The sequence below is a fragment of the Lissotriton vulgaris genome, chromosome 10 (genome assembly GCF_964263255.1).
Source record: "Lissotriton vulgaris chromosome 10, aLisVul1.2, whole genome shotgun sequence".
In the NCBI taxonomy this organism is placed as follows: Eukaryota; Metazoa; Chordata; class Amphibia; order Caudata; family Salamandridae; genus Lissotriton; species Lissotriton vulgaris.
Genome location: NC_141698.1, coordinates 1021626199 through 1021642915, shown reverse-complemented (window position 1 = coordinate 1021642915; position 16717 = coordinate 1021626199).

Below are 16717 nucleotides of genomic sequence, written 5' to 3'. Positions count from 1 at the left end.
CATTTGACCGCGAGGTTCATAATGCACTTAAGAGTATATGGTATAGCGTTATCATGGAACAGCTATTAGGACTTGGTTCCGCAAGCTGCAAATGGGCTCAGCTCATGCCAGAGCACCATCTCACATAATTCCAAGCACTCTGCCTTCAGGATTGATAAGGTCTGCCATAGGAGTGACTGATAGGAATATATGTGTCCATTTTAGGTTTAGATATAGGGATACTATATCTAAAGCAAAGGGTGATTACACCGCCTTGCCCCAGCTGTCGTGCAGCCAGTTGTGTCAGATTTGGATGGTCAGCCAGGGGTGGCATAATACATGCTGCAGCCCCTGGTAGGCCCTGGGTACACCTATGCCCTGGATACCTAAGGTATGCTGTACAGGGACTGATAAGGTGGCCCAGTACCAATTGGTAAATGCACCTAAGGTACATGCTTGTCAATTTAGAGAGAGAACAGCTAGGCTGTGGGTCTGATTAGCAGGCCCACAGCCAGGGAAAGTCGTAAACCAGTGAAGCAAAAAGCAAAAATCGGGGGTGACCATAGGATTGCAGACCCCACTCTCCTACATAACCCCCCCCAAACTTAGGGACATTAAACTAACCTTGACCAGGTGAGTCTTCTTGTTCTAAGTGGAAGTACCTGGAGAGACCATCTGCATTACCATGGTCAGTCCCTGGGCGGTGCTCCACTGTAAAGTCCATCCCCTGTAGGGAAATGGACCACCTAAGAAGTTTGGGGTTTTCACCCTTCATTTGATTTAGCCATAAGAGGGGCTTATGGTCGGTCTGAATCTTGAAGTGAGTGCCAAACAAGTATGGCCTCAACTTCTTCAGGGCCCAAACCACAGCAAAGGCCTCCCTCTCTATAGCTGACCAACGTTTCTCTCTAGGGGTCAGCCTTCTACTTATAAAAGCAATGGGCTGGTCATGACCATCAATATTCAGTTGAGAAAGAACAGCTCCCACATCCAACTCAGAAGCATCTGTTTGGACAATGAATGGCTTGGAGTAGTCTGGACTCTTGAGAATAGGTGCAGTGCACATGGCCTGCTTTAGGTCATCAAATGCCTTCTGACAGCTAACTGTCCACTGAACTTTCTTTGGCATTTTCTTACTTGTCAGGTCATTAAGTGGAGTCACAATGGTTCCATATTTTCTGACAAATTTCCTATAATAACCAGACAGGCCCAAGAAAGCTCTGACCTGTGTCTGGGTGGTTGGAGGAGCCCAGTCCTTTATGGCCTGTATCTTGCTCTCCAAAGGTTGAACTTGGCCTCCACCTACAAGGTGGCCTAAGTATACAACTTGACTCTGCCCTATCTGGCACTTGGTAGCCTTGATAGTGAGGCCTGCATTTTGCAGGGCCTCCAAAACTTTCCTCAGGTGGATCAGGTGATCCTCCCAGGTGGAGCTAAAGACAGCAATATCATCTAGATATGCTGCACAGAAGTCATCCAGCCCAGAGAGAACTTGGTTCACCAACCTTTGAAAAGTGGCAGGTGCATTTTTCAAACCAAAGGGCATCACCACAAACTGGTAATGTCCTCCTGGGGTAGAAAATGCTGTCTTGGCCTTGGCATCCTCAGCTAACCTGATTTGCCAATAGCCAGCTGTCAGGTCAAATGTACTCAAGAATTTGGCAGAAGCCAATTTATATATGAGTTCATCTGCTCTTGGTATTGGATGGGCATCTGTCTTAGTGACAGCATTGAGACCCCTGTAGTCTACACAAAACCTCATCTCTCTCTTACCATCCTGGGTGTGAGGTTTAGGCACTAGAACTACAGGACTAGCCATAGGGCTCTCTGAGGGTTCAATGACTCCCAATTCCAACATCTTTTGTACTTCTTTCTTTATACAGTCCCTGACGTGGTCAGGTTGCCTGTAGATTTTACTCTTTATAGGCAGACTGTCACCAGTGTCCACCTCATGGGTGCACTAGTTTGTCTGACTGGGTGTCAGAGAGAACATTTGTCTAAAAAATTGAAGAACCTGTTTACAATCCTCTTGTTGATGCTCAGAGAGGCTGTCAGAAAAGACTACACCATCTACTGACCCATCATCAGGGTTCTGAGTGAGCAGGTCTGGGAGAGGGTCACTCTCTTCCTCCTGTCCCTCATCTGTGGCCATGAGCAAGCTCATGTCCTCCCTGTCGACAAATGCCTTGAGCCTGTTCACATGAAGTACTCTGTGAGGGCTCCTGGGAGTTTCAAGGTCCACCAGGTAGGTGACCTCTCCCTTTTGCTCAAGAATGGTGTAGGGTCCAGACCATTTGTCTTGGAGAGCTTCTGGGGCCACTGGCTCCAAAGCCCACACCTTCTGTCCTGGGTGATACACAGTCAGGACAGCCTTTTGGTCATGCCAAGCTTTTTGGAGTTCTTGGCTGGCCTCAAGGTTTTTGGGTGCCTTTTCCATGTACTCTGCCATCCTGGAGCGGAGACCAAGTACATAGTCCACTATGTCTTGCTTAGGCTTTTTGAGAGGTCTCTCCCATCCTTCCTTTACAAGACACAGGGGTCCTCTTACAGGATGCCCAAACAGAAGTTCAAAAGGGCTGTATCCAACCCCCTTCTGTGGGACCTCTCTGTAAGCAAACAAAAGTCAGGGTAAAAGGATGTCCCATCTTCGCCTAAGCTTTTCAGGTAACCCTTTTATCATCCCTTTTAGGGTCTTGTTGAATCTCTCAACAAGCCCATTGCACTGTGGGTGATAGGGGGTGGTGAATTTGTAATTGACACCACACTCCTTCCACATTGCAGTCAAGTATCCTGACATGACGTTTGCACCTCTGTCAGAGACAACCTCCTTAGGAAACCCCACTCTAGTAAAAACTGAGAGTGGGGACTTGGCCACAACAGGAGCTGTAGTGGTCCTAAGGGGAATAGCTTCTGGATACCTGGTGGCATGATCCACTACCACCAGTATAAATCTGTGCCCAGATGCTATTGGGGGGTCCATTGGTCCAACAATGGCAATCCCCACTCTTTGAAAGGGTACCCCCACCACAGGTAATGGTATAAGGGGGACCTTTGTTGTGCCACCTGATTTGCCACTGGCTTGACAGGTGACACATGAGCGACAAAACTCTTTAGTGTCTTCAGACATATGGGGCCAGTGAAAGTGAGGGACAAGCCTGTCCCAAGTCTTGTTCTGGCCTAAGTGACCTGCAAGAGGAATTTCATGGGCCAAGGTGAAAAGGAAACCTCTCAGAGACAAGGGGGTGACCAGCCTCCTGGTAGCACCAGGCTTGGGGTCTCTTGCCGCAGAGTAAAGGAGTCCATCATCCCAATACACTTTATGGGCACCTATGGCATTCCCTGCAGCCTCAGCAGCAGCCTGCTGTCTGAGGGGTTCAAGAGATGGACAGTCTAATTGTGCTTGCCTCAAGTCTGCCCTGGAAGGTCCCCCTGTCCCAAGAAACTCAACCTGTTCAGGCTCAAGTTCTTCCAGGACACTTCCTTCTGGGGTCTTTGGGCCAGTCTCCTGTGAGAGCTGATCCTCTCCTTGAGGCAAGGGGGAAGGCACTGCCTTAACCCTACTGCTCTTTCTCTTGGGAAGTGTCTGGTCCATTGTTCAAGGATCCAGCACTTGTTCAGCTGGGCATTTTTTGGCCTGTGACCTAGTCACAGCAAGGACATGTGCTGACAAACCTAACATTTCCACATGAGTCCTATACTCCACATCTGACCATAGGGAGGATTCCAAATCATTGCCCACAAGACATTCCACTGGGAGGTCTGAACTAACAACAACCCTTTTGAGGCCAATTACCCCTCCCCAGGAAAAATTAACAAGTGCCATACTATGGTTGGTAGTGACATTGCTAGCATTGGTCACTAGGTAGTCTGAACCTAGTATTACCTGTCCAGGGTCCACAAATGCTGGTGTCACCATAGTGACACTGGCACAGGTGTCCCTGTAGGCCTGAGCCATCTTTCCATTGATTAAAGGCGTTTGCCTGTACTTGCCCAGAGTACTGGGACTTATTGTAGGGGTCAAATCCATGTCCCCAGTACAAACAAGAACAGCCTGGGTAGGTACTCTGACTGGGTCAGAGCCTGCCTCAGATACCAATGTCCACCCCACTATAGCCTTAGAGGGAACACTACCACTACTAACTGAACTAGGGGTTGCAGGTGCCTTAGGGGAAGTAGTGGTAGGAGCTGGGCCTTTCTTGGTGCACTCACTAAACCAGTGAGTATTACTTTTGCAGTATTGGCACCATGGTTTTTTCTGACCATTATTCTTTTTCTTTTGGGAATTCTGGGACCCACCCTCCTTAGATTATTGGGGCCCTGTTGAAGACTTCTGGTCATTTTGCTTATTCTCATTACCCTTCTGGTCTGCTTTCTTCTGGCCACCACCCTGGTTCTGGTTCTGCTGCTTGACCCTTGTTCTGACCCATCTGTCTGCCTTCTTTCCCAATTCTTGGGGAGAGGTAAGATCTGAGTCAATAAGGTGCTGATGCAACAACTGATTCTGACAATTACTTAAGATTTGTTCTCTCATAATTAGATTATACAATCCTGTGTAATCAGTAACTTTACTTCCCAGTAACCAGCCTTCAAAAGCCTTAGTGGCACAATCACCAAAGTCAGCCCAATCCTGAGACTGAATTTTCTGGGTGTCTCTGAACAGCAACCTGTACTGCTCAGTTGTTAAGCCAAACCCATCAATCGGTGCATTCTTCAGGACATGGTAATTGTTAGCATCCTCAGCTCTAGTAGTGAGGAGCTTATCTCTACCTTTACCTTCAAAGGAGAGCCACAGTATAGCTGCCCACTGACTCTGGGGGATGCACTGGACAGTGCAGGCCCTCTCCAAAGCAGTCATCCATTTGTGGATGTCATCCCCTTGTTTAAAGGGGGGCACTATTTTGCTCAGGTGTCTAGTATCAAAACTCCTGCCTTTATCTCTAATGATAATGCTGCCACCAGTGGGGTCTGCCCCACTCAATTTCTGCTCTCTGGCAAAGGCAAGTCTTTCTTTGGCAAGGGCAAATTCTTCCCTCTCAATCCTCAGATTGACTTCCCTCATCCTAGCTTCATGCTCTCTTCTCTGAGGGGATGTCATCCCTCCTTGAGAAGATGCCTGAGAGACATGGGTGCGAATGGATCTGTTAGAGCCTCTGGAGCGAGACCTAACTCGTCCACTCCCAATGTTAAGCCTGCCTGAGAGTGGGCCTGGGCGTCCCCCAGTTCCATTTTCATGCACGCTTAAGTTGGTCCTGGTGATCCTACTGACTACTACTGGACCTTTTTCTGCCTCATCCCCTGATAACTCATCTTCCTCTCCCTCCTCTTCACTTTTTGCTCCATGGAGGTTAAGGTCAGGGTCACCAAGGGTTCCCTCTAAGGGGGGCATGCTTCCATCTGGATTAGAGGGGCCTCTGTTAGAAGCCCTTCTGGCATCATATGTCTCTAAGAGACCTATCAGAAAAGGAGTGGTAGGGTTAGAACCCTGTTTTAGTTTCCTGGAGGTACACAATTGTCTCAATCTCCTGGAAGCTAAGGGCTGCATATCTGGCGAGGGGTTAGTATTCCAATTGGTATGACACCTTACTCGACATGTTTTGATAATGCAATGCCAAAGTTAGCATTTGACCGCGAGGTTCATAATGCACTTAAGAGTATATGGTATAGCGTTATCATGGAACAGCTATTAGGACTTGGTTCCGCAAGCTGCAAACGGGCTCAGCTCATGCCAGAGCACCATCTCACATAATTCCAAGCACTCTGCCTTCAGGATTGATAAGGCCTGCCATAGGAGTGACTGATAGGAATATATGTGTCCATTTTAGGTTTAGATATAGGGATATTATATCTAAAGCAAAGGGTGATTACACCACCTTGCCCCAGCTGTCGTGCAGCCAGTTGTGTCAGATTTGGATGGTCAGCCAGGGGTGGCATAATACATTCTGCAGCCCCTGGTAGGCCCTGGGTACACCTATGCCCTGGATACCTAAGGTATGCTGTACAGGGACTGATAAGGTGGCCCAGTACCAATTGGTAAATGCACCTAAAGTACATGCTTGTCAATTTAGAGAGAGAACAGCTAGGCTGTGGGTCTGATTAGCAGGCCCACAACCAGGGAAATTCGTAAACCAGTGAAGCAAAAAGCAAACATTGGGGGTGACCATAGGATTGCAGACCCCACTCTCCTACAAAGGCGATAGAGTGAGGGGGATAGATAGATAGAGTGAAGGCGATAGATAGAAAGAGCGAGGGCGATAGATAGAGTGAGGGCGATAGATATAGTGAGGGCGATAGATAGAGTGAGTGGGATAGATAGATGGAGTGAGGGCGATAGATGGATAGATAGCGTGAGGGCGATAGATAGAGTGAGGGTGATAGATAGATAGAGTGAGGGCGATAGATAGATAGAGTGAGGGCGATAGATAGAGTGAGGGTGATAGATAGATAGAATGAGGCCGATAGATAGAATAAGGACGATAGATAGAGTGAGGGCGATAGATAGAGTGAGGGCAATAGATAGAGGGCGCTAGAGTGAGGGCAATAGATGGATGTTATGTTATGTTATGTTATGCTAGTGATATTTATAGAGCGCACTGCTGCCCAAGGGCTTCCTGGCACTATGTAAGATATCCTCCTATGGCCTAATCACAGGGTTAAATAGCCTCGTTTTCAGGGCCTTCCTAAAGGCAAGCAGCTCTGTGATGCCTCTGATAGTGATGCCTAGATAAAATGAGGGCAATAGATAGATAGAGTGAGGGCGATAGATAGATAGAGTGAGGGCGATAGTTAGAGTGAGGGCAATAGATAGATAGAGTGAGGATGATAGATAGCTAGAGGGCGATAGATAGATAGAGTGAGGGCGATAGATAGAGTGAGGCCGATAGAGTGAGGGCAATAGATAGAGTGTGGGAGATAGATAGATAGAGTGAGGGCGAACTGCCAAGCCATGTCTTCCCTGGACTGGAAACAAGCATCCTGGGCTAGCACAAAGTATGAGAGTTCCACTCTTCATAACCCATACTAGTTTGTGCACACACCTAACACTGCAAGTTTCTGTACTTCGGTGTCCTGACAAGTCTGATTGGCTAACCTAGAAAGAAAATCTTAGTTGTGCAGATGTCAAGACACATTGCGAGTTGCTACACTGTAGGAGATGTATTTCACACAGTACAAATCAAGTTTTGCATTTTTACTGTTAATAGCCTCAAAAGGTAAGTCAATATATTTTCAATTGTGGCGCATAGCAGAGTTCATACTGTGCGCAGCCGAAGATCAAGTGAGCAAACAGAGCCTCACCCTCAGAGCATGTCCAGAGAAAAAGCAAAAGGAGTGACCGTGGGGAGCCAGGTACAGATGGGAGGAGAAGAGTGTGGAGGGCTGAACAAGCAAACAGAAGGAATCAAGAGTCACACAGTAGTGAAAGAAAACACAGACCACCGAGGCGGGTGGAGGGTGTTTAAGTGCAACAACCTGTTGAGCATACACAGGCAATGGCGAGCGAAAGGATGAGCATAGAAAGGGGATGAATGAACAGTATGTGAGAAGTTGGCCTGGTATATGATGTTCACTATTCTAGTGAGCACCTTGCACCAGTCCAAACAACCCTTATGGTGATGGTTGTAAAGTCAACGTTATAGACCAGCTATCCTAGTGGTAGCATGGACAAAGCAGTCTTAGGTCTTAGGCTAATCTCAAGAGGGCATGTGAAGCCGGCTGTTTTACCATATGTAACCCCTTTAATACCAAATGAAAGGACACCACACAGGATATATATAAAACATATATGTTATTTATTACTAGACCAACCCTCTGAACTCTTTATGAGGTCAGAGGCACTAGCACAATACAAGATATTCAATTAAAATACAATAAGTTGCACAAAATACAGTAGGGCCCTAGGGGCACGCTAAACCATATACTAAAGTAGTGGTATAAGGACCACTACACGGAAAGTGAATAGGCCTAGGGAATCGCTGGGGCTATGCTGAGCTACCAAGAGTTAGGAAGCAGGAGACCCAAGGGATGCGTGTGCAGGGTCTAAACACACACACACGTTACCATGGAGAATGAATGGGAACGTAAAAGAAGAAAACTAGTTATTTTAGGGCTATTTTGTTGAATAATCATGGAAAAGGTTGTAAAGTTGCAATGTATTTATTAGCAGCATGGCCATCCATCCACAGGTTACAGAGTACAGCTACAACTCATTTCTAAGACAGCAACATGTCAGTTCCACTAGCATGTGGAATGTAGAGCTCTGTTGAAAGGAAACATGTCGCATGCAGTGGCATGCGACAATGACCAAGCTTCTTAAAGAAATACAACCTGAAATAAGAATACAACATCTTCCCTTTTCAAAACAAAAAGAAAAAGAGAAGAACAAATATGTACAATATTGAATAACAATAAAAAATGAAAATAAAAAAAATACAAAGTTACATTCAGTCAGAAAATCTTTTAGGTAAGTTGACAACACGTTTTTCACCCTTGACTCTATGAGCTATAGAGTCCTCTGTGTCAGCATCAACTTGTTTATCAGCCAAACTATTGTAAACATTATAAGGCTTAGTACACTTGGCTAACCTACACATATTCCAAATCCTACCGTCTTGGGTCATGACACTGTTGGTAAACACCTTTTTAATCTTAATTGGATCGGTAAATTTGCTGGATCCTTTGGGCAAAAGACCAGGTTTAAGAATTCTGACCCATTCACCCTCTTGAAAAAAAAGGCGTTTGGTATTCCATTTCTTGTCATACCATGATTTAGTTTTCAACTGTTTACATTCCACACGTTTAGCCACCTCAACAATATTTTCCTTGTCATTCAAAACAACCTTGCTATACTTTTCTTTTAACCACCAAGGTAGAACACTGGAAGCCGGATTTCGACCTTTAAACAGTTTAAAAGGACTCACCTCTGTAGTAGAGTGGGGCGTGATACGATAAGTCCACAACCTTTCTCGTAAAGCACTTACCCAATTTTTTCCAAATTTGACAGATTCCACAATGAAATTTTTTAACACTCGATTAAATCTCTCCACTTGCCCATTTTCATGTGGTTCGTATAAAGATGTTATTCTGTGGACAACATTACATTCTTTGAGAAAAGAAGACATATCTACAGAGGTCAATTGCACCCCATTATCTGACACCAATACCGAGGGACAACCTTCTCTAGTAAAAATGTCCTTGAAAAAGCCAATCACGGCCTCTATGGAAGCTTTGGGTACAAATTTAACTTCCGGCCACTTAGAATGGTAGTCTATATGACCAAAGCATACTTAGAAGATTCTGGCAACATGTGAAAAGGACCAGAAATATCAAATGCAACTTTTTCCCACGTAGAGTGGGGCGTGATACGATAAGTCCACAACCTTTCTCGTAAAGCACTTACCCAATTGTTTCCAAATTTGACAGATTCCACAATGAAATTTTTTAACACTCGATTAAATCTCTCCACTTGCCCATTTTCATGTGGTTCGTATAAAGATGTTAATCTGTGGACAACATTACATTCTTTGAGAAAAGAAGACATATCTACAGAGGTCAATTGCACCCCATTATCAGACACCAATACCGAGGGACAACCTTCTCTAGTAAAAATGTCCTTGAAAAAGCCAATCACGGCCTCTGTGGAAGCTTTGGGTACAAATTTAACTTCCGGCCACTTAGAATGGTAGTCTATCATGACCAAAGCATACTTAGAAGATTCTGGCAACATGTGAAAAGGACCAGAAATATCAAATGCAACTTTTTCCCACGGTTCCAATGGCCACTTAACCATTTTGAGGGGTGGAGTAATGGTTTTCATCATCCTGTCACTGGATGCACAATCCTGACATTCTCTGACAACTCTATCAATGAATCTGTCAATTCCAGGCCACCAAAAATACGACCTAACTAATCTTTTCATAGATGAAATTCCCGGATGAGTCTTGTGTGCCACCTTAAGTATGACATCCTGCATTCCTTCTGGAGGAACACACTTGCCTGACTTAAAAATAAAACCAGACTCTAATTCCAATTCTTCTTCCACATTATAGAAAGGCAAAAGTTCTGCTCTAATTTTGTCTTTGCTAGGCCAACCCTCATAGACATAATTTTTGAGTTCCTCCCATTTATCATCTTTCTGTACACACTCCAACCACAACGATTCAGAAATATCTTGAAAAGAATCTTGTAAAACATCCTGAACCGTAACCACAAAATCACCTTCATGTAAAGTGCCCACTACATCTTGTTGACACGGTAAACGCGATAAACAGTCAGCCATAACATTCTTCTTCCCAGGTACATAGCAAGTGACAAAATTGTATTCTTGTAATCTAGAGGAAAGTCTGGCTATCCTGGCTGTTGAGTTCCACCCACCACCAACTGATAAAATGTTGACCAGTGGTTTGTGATCTGTCCTAAGGACAAACTTAGAACCCCAGACATACAATCTGAAGTGCTCAATCGCCCAGACACAAGCAAGAAGTTCCCTTTCTATCACTGCATATTTTCTCTCACACTCATTGAGAGTTCTGGATGCAAACACTACAACCCACTCATTATCACCCTCTTTCTGTGATAAAACACTGCCCAATCCATACAAACTCGCATCAACCGTAATTACACATTCCTTGTTTATGCGGAAGGGCTTAAGAGTAGGGGAACTTATAATATCATTTTTGATGGTATCAAAAGCTTGTTGTTGTGTAGTAGACCACTTGAATTCCTCACCTTGTCTTAATAATTTTCTCAGGGGTTCCATCTTAGTTGCAAAGTTTACTACAAATTTACTGTAATATTCACACATTCCAGCAAATGATAGCAACTGATCCTTATTTATTGGAGCGGGAGCCTTAATAATAGCATCTACATTTGATTTTTTAGGAACAACACCCTCACCCGACAATGTGTGTCCTAAATACTCCACAGATTCCTGAAATAATTTACACTTATGTGCTTTAAGTGTTAGCCCATTTGACTCTAATCTTCTGCAAACCTCTTGCAAATGAGATTCGCATTTTTTGAAAATACTAGGATGTCGTCCTGAAAGCATTTGACGTACCCATCCAAATCTCTGAAAATATGGAACATTGTCCTTTGGAACACGGATGCAGCCGATGCTAACCCAAACGGCATACGTACATATTGGAATAAACCTTGAGGTGTAATGAATGCTGTAAGTTTCCTAGATGTTTCTGTTAAAGGGATCTGGTGATAAGCCGATCTCAAATCTAATGTTGAAAATATTTTTGCACCTTCTAACATAGACACTAGCTCGTTTATATTGGGTAAGGGATGACAGTCAATAACGATATTAGCATTTAGTGCTCTTAAATCTACACATAGACTTAATTTTTGGTCCGGTTTTCTTACTAGAACTATGGGCGAAACCCATTCGGAGGATTCGATTGGTTCAATGATGCCCTCATCTAGCAAATCTTTCAACATACTTTTAAGTTCCTCCCTGATGTTGATAGGTACACCTCTAAGCTTTTGTACAATTGGTGTATGGTTCCTCTTGAGAACAATATTATGTGAAAAATGTTTGAGCATTCCTAATTTTTCGCAAAAAACTGAACCAAAAGACTTTACTAGATTATCAGCTTTTTCAGTATAAGTAGTAGTAATATTGGATGGTTCAATCAATGAAACAGTACCCATGAGACTGTCATCACATAGAGAAATGGGATCTTTGGCACGTGGATTAATCAAAATTCCTAATTGCCACTGATCCCACCATCCTAAAACGTTAACGCCCCTGAGAGAAATATATAATTTTATGTCAGCTTTCCTATTTCTAAATTGAATCGTTACGTGAAAAAAACCAATAATGTCAATTCTTGTACCAGAGAAATTTTTTGCAAAAATATCAGGTTCATTCTTTTCATTCAACATTAAATAATTAGCTAAAATCTGGTTGAAATACTCTTGGGTGATGATAGTCCAAGGCGAACCTGAATCCACCATGAGGGACAATTCAACATTACCAATGTTGAATATGCAATCAGGTGCTTTAAGGTGTAACAAAGCCTGTTCATCAATGATGGATACTACAAAACCAGAAGAATGTGATTCAAGATTACAAATTTCATCAGCATTCACTTCTGCTACAGAAGAAACAGAACCCTTATTATGAGATTGAAATCGTCTGTCCCTACACATGTTCCCAAAATGACCAATTCTTTTACAAAAATTACATTCTTTTTTAAGTGCTGGACAACCTGGAAAGGAAGCATAATGAGATTTGTTTCCACATCTAAAACACATTCCTTGCATATTAGTATATTCATTGGACTTTTGTGTAAAATTAGTCTTAAATCTGGAAGGCACATATTTAGATAAAGATTGGTTAGCCACAAATTTGTTATCTTGTCTATTTTTGATAACACAGACTTCTTCCTCAGGAACTTTCTTTTCTGAATCATTTCTAATAGTTTTCATCCATAAGTCAGATTGCTCTTGTGCTTTCGCAATTGCAATTGTTTCTGTAAGATTGGGATCACCCATGACCCAAAGTTTGTCCTGTATCTTTTTGCATTTAACATGTACAATGATCTGGTCTCGAATCATTTCATCTGTCATCATGCCAAAATTGCAATGTAAACTTAACGATCTTAAAGAGGTTAAAAAGTCATCAAACGTTTCATCTTCTTTCTGTTTCCTAGTATAGAATTTAGAGCAATGCTGACAGTTGGTTTAAACCTTTTCTCAAGTCTCGCTAAAGCTTCAGTATAGACATTCATAGAATCTCCACTACCATCGCTTGGAGAAGTAATTTGCGGTAAAGATCTAAAAATAACTTGACCTTCTGAACCAAGGCAATGTAAAAGGATACTTTTTTTCCTCTCTGAGCCCATTCTTTCACCATCAATGGCTTTCATATAAGTCATGAATTCTTCTTTCCACCTAGTCCATGGCATGGGTGGATCTCCTTTTAGTTGTAAAAATTTAGCAGGAGGATCGAATTGCATGTTGTAAGTAAGTAACTTGAAAAATTATATTATAAAATGTAGATGGAAGAAAAATAAATAAATAAAATATAGTTCAATGCTGAAATTCTGTACAATAAAATGTAAATTGTATTTGTTTGTCTTTAATCTGTAGAACAGTTATGAATTTTCAATTGAAGAAAACATAGAATGGAAAGTCATGTATCACCTATGCTGTATTTCAATCAATTCAAAGTCTCAAAATGAATATTTTTAAAAAATTTTCACCAACTGAACCTGAATTGGTATGACACTTACTTGAACGCGTTGAGCGAAATCGCGTTGAAAAACGAAGCTTGTAAACGTATAAAATCTTTAAAGAAATGTTTGTCGGGTTAGTAGCGTTGCTATGGAAACGCCAAACAGAGTAACCATGTTAATAATGAAAGCCGCGTAGGAGCGTGATGAACGTGATGCGTCACAGAACCAAAAGCGCATGCGCTGAAAGAATCAACAGCGCTCGAGCACAGACATCGGAAAATGTTTACATTCAAGATTCCAGTTTTAAAACAGGTAAATAGATTGAAAAAATGCTCGAAAATGTTAAACGAGTGCCGCTTTCAATTCAGTTGAGGTGATAGAATCAGAAAACGAGTTGAAATTGAAACGATAAAATTTGATAAAAACTGGTACTTGTAAAAAATAGATAAAGCTTGTAATTAACGCTGTATTCAGCCGCAGGTGCGATCATAGCACATAAATATATTCAATTTCAGCCGCAGGTACAATCAATGTACATGAATTCAAATAAATGAAGAAAAGTACATACCAGAATTTCAGCAAGATAAGAAAATAGTGAGTTCAACACCACTGAAATCCATGCTGCTTAGTGGTGATTTCCCTCGTCGCCATATTTTGTTGAATAATCATGGAAAAGGTTGTAAAGTTGCAATGTATTTATTAGCAGCATGGCCATCCATCCACAGGTTACAGAGTACAGCTACAACTCATTTCTAAGACAGCAACATGTCAGTTCCACTAGCATGTGGAATGTAGAGCTCTGTTGAAAGGAAACATGTCGCATGCAGTGGCATGCGACAATGACCAAGCTTCTTAAAGAAATACAACCTGAAATAGGAATACAACAACTTCTAACTGGACTTGGTGAAAGTTACTTAAAATCTAGACAGTTGGATAGTCAATACCCACAGGAGCATCGAAGTACTCGCGTTACCTCACCCACAGGAAGTGGGTGCATAGGTGTCAAAGTGTGTCGGGTTTCGTCGACAAATCCTATGGAGCCTGAAAGAAAGATGCTGCAGGCGACCAGGAGAGAAGTGTCCGGGTGGATCCAAGGGTGGATCGAAGATGAAGAGCACCTGAAAGCAGAGGGGACAGACACTAAACCATATACTAAAATAGTGGTATAAGGGAGCGGCAGCCTTTGAAGTCTGATGCCGAGGCACAGACAAATGGTGGTGTGCTATGTGCACGTGGGGGGCGGGGGAGCGGCAGCCTTTGAAGTCTGATGCCGAGGCACAGACAAATGGTGGTTTGTTATGTGGCTGGCGATGGCGTGCACGCGCATAGATCAAGGGTGGGAGGGAACGAGCATATGGGGTGTGAGCGATAACGCAAGTAAGAGGGGAAGCAGGAAGTGAGGCCGAGCACGCGCCGGCGTAAGCAGTCTGCTGCTTTCAAGTCGATGCCAGATTCCAGCTTCGCGCTTAAATGCCTCACATGCACTGGCCATAAACCGCATTCCAAGGTCTTTGGTAGACTTTACTTTTCCCCTTACTATAATCTCGCCAGCAATGCACAAGCGCATTGGCTCAGCGAGACCTAAAAACTGCTGGTGCTCAGTACCAATCAGACCCGGCCCACTTAAACCCTGGCCACAGCTTGTTTTGTTTTTGCAGCGCACTATGCCCGCTTTCACTTTTAGACGGCCATCTTGTTTTTGGCAGGCACGGGTAGACTCAATGATTTACCCAGAATCACGGGATGCCGCCGCCGAGGCTCAAACCCAGTTCCCCAGCTCCAACGTCGGCAGCTTTAGCCATAAGGCCATATCCTCTCCCTATTGCATTTTCAATGCTTGTTTTATCATGGCAACAGCAGTCCCTTTCCGATTGCTACTGGCTTATGGTATAGAGTGGTAACAGTAACACCCCCGCCCAGCAGCAGCATTTTGCACGCCTTTCAACTGAAACATTTCCTTAAAAAGAAAGCAGGGGTCGCCGTTCATAGCCACTCGATCGATCACCCAGATCAGCCTCTTCGGGACTGACGTCACGGCATCAATAGCGTGTTATACCAGATCCATGTTACAACCAATAAAAAGCAAGAAGCGCCCTCTGCAGGGGGTTTGGGTTGTGGAGTGAGAACCTTTCTTAAACAAGTTTGGAGGGAATACGCCCCAAGGCAGCCTGGGGGGTTTCAACTGTACCCCAGAGAGGAAGTGTCACTTCCCTGCAGGTGTAAACCCCCCACACTGCAGCAGCCACGGGGAAGTCCCACTCGCCACTGTGGCCAGGGCACCCCGGGGCTCTATTCTGGGGGGACCCCTCCCCTGTTAATTGCAGGCAGGGGTGGCTAATTGTTTCACTCTGCTGCTATCACAATGGACATTAACAGCAGGAAACAACACCCAGCCTTGAACCCGGACAGTGGCGAGTGCCCCCAGGCGGTTCACAGCACATCTGTCTCGAGCACTGGATGCCTCGACTCTGCCCTTCCCTGGGCCAGGCCTTACTGGCACTGGGGTCAAGTTTACAGCCCCCACTGGCTGGGGAGATGCGTGTCTCGTGTTCCTCCATCGGTTGAAGGGTTACTTGATGGACGCTGTGTTCCTGTTCTTGGAATGTTTGTGTATTTATGACAAGGATGAGGCGTAACGGCAAGAGTTGCCGACTACGGAGCTGGGGAACCAGGCTCGAGTGTCGGCGTTGGCTCGGCATCCTGTGATTCTGGGCAGATCACTGAACCTCACGGTGCCTCCCAAAAATGAATGCGTCCTCCGGTGAGGTATCTGGTGCTCATGTAAAAGGCTCCAATATCTTGTGTCGAGTTAGCACTATATCAAACTGCAACAAACAAGGTCAGGCGCCTAAATGTAATGACTGGTCACTCCGCACAACACTTTCTACGTGTCTCACACCTCATGTGCACGAGGTTCCCTCAGCACCTCCTAGCAACCTACTTTCATGTATCCCCAGAATTGCTGTATCTGATTTATGTTGCTTGTATCTTGTGTCTGGTGGCTGTATCTGCTTTATGTTGCCTGTATCTTGTGTCTGGTGGCTGTATCTGATTTATGTTGCTTGTATCTTGTGTCTGGTGGCTGTATCTGATTTATGTTGTTGTATCTTTTGTCTGGTGGCTGTATCTGCTTTATGTTGCTTGCATCTTGTGTCTGGTGGCTGTATCTGATTTATGTTGCTTGTATCTTGTGTCTGGTGGCTGTATTTGCTTTATGTTGTTGTATCTTGTGTCTGGTGGCTGTATCTGCTTTATGTTGCTTGTATCTTGTGTCTGGCGGCTGTATCTGATTTATGTTGCTTGTATCTTGTGTCTGGTGGCTGTATCTGATTTAGGTTGCTTGTATCTTGTGTATGGTGGCTGTATCTGTTTTATGTTGTTGTATCTTGTGTCTGGTGGCTGTATCTGATTTATGTTGCTTGTATCTTGTGTCTGGTGGCTGTATCTGATTTATGTTGCTTGTATCTTGTGTCTGGTGGCTGTATCTGCTTTATGTTGCTTGTATCTTGTGTCTGGTGGCTGTATCTGCTTTATGTTGCTTGTATCTTGTTTCTGGT